This window comes from Strongylocentrotus purpuratus, unplaced genomic scaffold, assembly GCF_000002235.5.
Source record: "Strongylocentrotus purpuratus isolate Spur 01 unplaced genomic scaffold, Spur_5.0 spur5_scaffold_7, whole genome shotgun sequence".
Taxonomy (NCBI): Eukaryota; Metazoa; Echinodermata; class Echinoidea; order Camarodonta; family Strongylocentrotidae; genus Strongylocentrotus; species Strongylocentrotus purpuratus.
In genome coordinates, this window is record NW_022145613.1 from 14,833,883 (window position 1) to 14,840,229 (window position 6,347).

Here is a 6,347-nt window from a genome sequence, read left to right on the forward strand (position 1 = left end):
GCCTAATGTCTGAACACGCCACTGGAACAGGTTGTAAACATTTACTTGTGCGATACTTATTTACACAGTAAATAATCTCCCCCTCATAATACAATCCAAATCAAGCATATTCATCGACTCATAATTTTTAGTGCATGAAAAGAATGCGATTTCTTAGTGGCAGTGAACGCGAACGAGTTGTTTTAAATTCCTGGCATTAAAGGTATATATTACAAAGTTTTGGTATGGGGTCATGAATTTTGGTTCAAATTAACATATTGGAAGCATATACGTTCCTACAATATACATTCATTTGATCGTTGTCGCGGTTGAAATCGAGTCTAAAGTTATGAAATTATAAATAATAAACCCTTTATGTTGTATAGCTTCCTCTCAAGGTCAAGATATTAATTTAGCTATGAAACAATGTTTCTTGACTAAAATCGACCGATTTGCTATTCCCGTTTGGAAATTATATATCCCAACTACATATTCTGAGATTTCATGGTCGCAGCTACCATTGTACGGCCATAGGCACTATTTGAAATTTATCAAAATTTACCGGGAGCACCGGTAAATTTTTAAATTCAATTTTTCTCGAAAACAGAAGTGTTTTAGGGGCTAATTTTTTTAGTGCTTATAATACATCCACAGGGGCATCCAAATATATCAAAATTGTAAAGATTCATTATCCACCCAATTTTCAAAATCTCCCAAAACTTTGTATTATCTTTAATTGAATATGATGATTTGCTGAAGCAACTAAGAGTCAACATAATTTATATAGCTTATGGAAAAGTATGCTTGCAAACATTTCCATGTCTTTTTCTTATTTTATAGAATATTTAAATCGTTGAAATAATATGCAAAGGAATAGTGTAGTGTCCTGCCCGAGCGGTAATATTTTCGTTTCAGGATCGGTGCACTTTAAATTATTGAGAAGCATTTCGGAGGCTGTAAAGTGGGATGTATTTCTCACTCATTATTTTCTGTAATTTATTTTATGCAATTTTATTATTAGTAGTAGTAGTATTATCAATATTTAGTTATTAATTTATTATTATTACTATTTTTATTATTATTGTTATTAAAAAAAAAAAAAATTGTATTATTATTATCATCATTTTTTTGTTGGGGGGGGGGGGGGGGGGTCACACATGCCCATTCCTCCCTGGGATATTGCCACCCTCATATACTTTGTTCAATGGCTTCAGCCCAGGTGACATTCAATGAGACCGATAGCTTACTAGGGCGAAAATGTCGGTCTCTTTCACCTTTTGGAACATTGTTCTTTATTTATATTTTACTATAAATTGTCTATGTTTTATCGGTCTTGAGGGCTGCCGGGTCTACTTGGATTACCCATCTAAAATACGTACTTTCCCTTTAAATTTGGGTAAACTTAGAATTATGCCGGGGAAGTATATGCTGCCGGGAAATCAATGAAAGCCACAGGAATTAATAAAGATGACACGCTTGTCATTAAAAAATGTATTTGGTTCATTCACAAGGTATGCACAAAAGAAATCCGAGAGTTCTGATTCCGGAAGCACTTCGGAGAAATGAAGTTTATAAACAACACGTACGCCCAACTAGAGGGGAATCTTGAAAGACAACCAAGTTTCACCATTCCAAGCTCCAAGATTTCCGTTTATAACTTATATCAAGATGTTCGTTATTAAATCGGAATTCCCTTTTATTCAGATGGGCTCCATCTGTATTAAAAAGGGTTAATGTTTCATTGAATAGACTCTGGCTATGTTCACTGTCACCTATATTTAGCTAAATATCATAAACCTTTAATTTATTTATTTATCTAAAACGGTTTATTGATTAAAAAAATAAAATATTCGGGGTTTTGTGGGCCGAATGGCAAATTCTGTCACGACGAATACATGTAACATTAATGAGTATAAAACATTAAGAATTATTAAATACAGACATATTTTGATAGAATTTTAATCTATTAAAATGAACTTGAAGATTTAATATCTGATATATCATAGTTGAATTGAAAACAGTCTGAGATATTGCTTGATACAGTCTTAAATATTACTTGAGGTGGATATATTCATATTATTCGGAACAAAATAAAATTTCCTTTAGCTGACATCGATTAAAAGACATCGATAAAAAGATAGCATGTGTACGGTCGCCGGCATCATATTGCAACGTATCACTTTTAACATGCGTTTCAATAAGATTTCGGTGAACTTGTTGTACTTATGACGGTTCTTGAAACACTGCCCTTGAATCTGTAGCGGGTCCAAAAGAGACCCTCTATAGTCTATGCGATACTCCTTTCCCATATGAGTTCATAAAGTTATCAAAATGTAAATATTCATGAAACACTGCTATTATTGGTCATGATTTAATCAAAAGAAATACTATCAATTTCTCTTAATTCAATGACACTCAAAGACTAAAGCTACAGTCCCATATACGTCCCGGACCGTCCCGGACCATCCCGGACCCCATCCGGGGTGATCCGGGATTCGGTCCGTGTTGACACCGTGTTGGCACCGGGGTGGTCCTGGATGGTCCTGGATGGTCCTGGGCGGTCCGGGAGTCGACCCCGGATGTTTTTGACGGTCAAAAACTGCCGGGGTGGTCCGGGACGGTCCGGGACAATAGTTTGATCCGGGGTGATCCGTGTAGCCACCGTGCTGGGTCCGGGGTCATCCGTAGTGGCGCCGGGGCGGTCCGTGTTGATCCGTGGCAGTCCGGGAGTGAGTTATTGACCCCGGATCACCCCGGCGCCCCTACGGATGATCCCGGACCCAGCACGGTGGCGACACGGATCACCCTGGACCAGCACCGGGGCGTTCCGGGATGATCCGTGTTGGCACCGGGATGGTCCGGTGTCATCCGTGTTGGCACCGTGTTGGCACCGGGGTGGTCCGGGACGGTCCGTGGCGGCTCCGTGCTGGGTCTGGAATGATCTGTACTGCTGCCGGGGCTATGCCCGGACGGTCCGGGGCGGTCCGTAGTGGTACCGTGTTGGGTCCGGGGAGACGGTCGGCGGTTGCGATTTTTTTGAACAAAACATCCCGGACCATCCCGGATCACCCCAGACCATGGTCCGGGATGGTCCGGAGTGGTCCGTGCTCGTCCGTGCTGGTCCGGCTTTATATGGGACTGGGGCTTTAGGCCTTAACTACGGATCAAGGAAATATGTGAACAACAGCTATGCGTCATCTATGCAAATGCTTGGGTGCAGGCGCGTACGCAGGGGGGGGGGGGGGGGGGGGGTTGGGGGGTTAAACCCCCCCCCCCTTTGGAAATTTTTTGTGTGTAAACCCCCTAAAAAAACCTAAAACCCCCCCCCCCCCCCCCCCCTCCCCCTTTTGGATTTTTTTTTTTTTTTTTTTTAAATTATTAAAAAAAAAAAAAAAAAAAAAAATTATTCCCATGGCCGACCTAAAAAAGGTGACCTTACCCCCCCCCCAACGGAGCAAAATGTCAAATTTCCAAATTTCGAGACCAAAAAAAAAAAAAAAAAAGTGTCCTCTTACCCCCCCCCCCCCCCCCCCCCCCCCCCCCCCCCCCCCCCCCCCCCCCCCCCCGCTTATTCAGCGGCTGGCTGAGTCGTTGCGAAATTTTCGGACCGATTTATAAATGTTAAAACCCCCCCCCCTTGAAAAAATCCTGCGTACGCGCCTGCTTGGGTGTATGCATGCCCTTGTCAAAACGGGGTCCGCTTGCTATTCATAAGGATCGCTGTTCATAATCGAAGAAGAGGGTTGCTATTCATAATAGGCCTTTATTCATAATACAAAATCGGGGGCGTTATTCATAGGGTTCCCTATTCATGATACGAGAAGAGGGTCGCTTTTAATAATACAAGTATTTTGCGTACGCTTTTAGGAATAGCGACCCTCATTTCACGTTACGAATAGCGGTCCTTCTAAATTATGAAAAGCGCCCCTTCTTGATGTCTATGAATCGCGATCCCGATTTTGTAATATGAATAGCGGTCCTTACGAGTAATGACCCTCAATGGGAATTATGAATAGCAACCCTCATCTCATGTGAAAAATAGCGACCCCCTTTCCGTTTAATGAATAGCGGTCCTTCACGTATAGGAAGTTCCACGTTATGGATAGCGGTCCTTAAGACTTGCAAGTTACCCCGTCTTAACACCTTATACCTAAAAGAGAATCCATCTATTTATCTTTTTATATCTCCTGAAATAAGGAAAAACACCTCTGTAATGTCACAGTAAACAATTAACAGAAAAACCTTTTAAAGAGCCTGGAAAGAAAGAATTTTGAGAAATCCTGGCCATGGAGCTTTTGATGGGCTGAACCCTGAAAGATCGTGGCATCCTCCATACAAAAACTGTTGGAAAATGTTAGATTGTTGTCGGTAAGTTGATATTTTTACACCAACTGCATGGCAAATGAGAAAAGAAAACAAGAAAACGAGGACTTGGTTGGAAACTTCGCATGTCAGCAAATTTTAGGACATATTGAAGGACAAATTGGAAGACGTCTTTTTATCAGGGGATTTGAATACTAGTATACGGCGGAGGGAAGGGGGGGGGGGGAGCCTGGCACATGTGAATTATCGACTATCTGGTTGCATTGCTTGCAACTAATATCTTGCTCAAATTTTGTCTCCGACGACCGCGGGACTCGTTAACAGACAAGCTGAATTTGTTTATTTATCAATTTCGTTTTACAGAGAAAACGATAGAAAAAAGAATGAAGAGTCACAGGAATTGTGACTCTGTCAACAATAGGTAGAAAGGAGAAAAAGTAACGAGATGAAGAAAGGAAAGAAATAACAATTTTAGACCTAAAAAACATTGGTCTAAAAAAAGAAGGCTGATCGTAGATGGCGATATATAAGCTGGCTTATGTTTCCAAATTGAGCTCGCATATTTTGGCCATTGCTTTCTAAAATTGAATTAAATTTTCCGTTCAAGTGCAAATTAGCACAAGCCAAGCTAATAATTTACATTAATTTTTGAAATGCGAAACCACTATACTGCTATATGGGGATTATGAACAGGTCAAACACATGGTATCGCTACTACATATTGGATAAATATTTCGCGTAAAAGAGGGAGAATTATAGGAAATGTTCGCGGACGTATTGATCGGGGATTAGAATCGCGGTAGTTGGACGTTTCATTGAATAAAGAAGACGATTCGTTGTACTGTTGGCGACTCTTAATCCTTGTCTAAATGAAGTTTCCCCACCTGCGCGAAGCGCGGAAGCTTTGGCGTTCCGTTGGCGTTTCATTAAAATATTAGATAAAAAGAATATTCGTTGTAACGTTCTTGACTCTTACTCCTTATTTGAATTTAGTTTCCCCGAAAATTGTAAGCCTCTGATTTCTTTAGCTGATATTATAGGAAAGTGAAAACTCGAAGTCGTCACAGCGGATAAGAAGGTCACAGTACATAGGAAAATTAAATTGTCGGCCGTCCGACATTATACGTCTCACTGGCTTTAACCTTCTGCATTGATATAGTACACGAGGATCGAGCAAGAATACCGACACAGCAACATACTTATTCGTGTCTTTTTTGCTCCCTCCACGAGACTCCACCCAATAACCCCCTCTATTTTACTCCTACCTCCCCTCACTCTCCTCTCTTTCCTTCTCTTTTTTCCTTTTCTACTTTTCTTTCTTTCCTCTTCTCCCTTTTTTCTCTTTCCTTTTCTTTCCCTCTCTTTGTTTCACGACGGCAGCGCAATTTTACCAACAATATCCTGACGGGGGGGGGGGGGGGGGGGGGGGGGTGTCGCACCCCACACCCACTTTAGAGACACCCTGGCTACTGCTACTACTAATAGTACTCCGAATAATTTATATCATTTTTTGTTCTTTAGCTCTTTATGCATTATATTCATATCATTAATATATGAAGAAGATAAAAGGGCCCCATAATTTGTATCATACTTCTCGCTGTTGAAAATCTTAAATATAAATAAGCAAATCGAGGTGGTCTACACAAAGAAAAGAAAACAAGTTACACAAATAATTTTGATATTATCATAGCTTGATTTATTTTATATAGATTATGTACAACTGTAAGAAATAATTTTCTTGCTCATCGAAGTAAAAACAATTTGAACAAATCCAATTTCAGTGGATGACGTGTGATGCAGGATATGTTATCTACAAGCACATGTACATGACTAAAAAAATTGTAATAGTACACAATTAAACAAAACAAATACATACACTTGTATCAATCAATACCTATCATGGATTCGACAGGCTTGCGATTAAAACATTAATTGACTTGCGTGCTTTTCTGTAGTGCTAAGCATGAGTGAGCAGGTACACCTAAGGTTACATGTCATTTTTCTGAAGGCTCATATTTCCTAAGATTTGTTAATCTGAAGGTTCA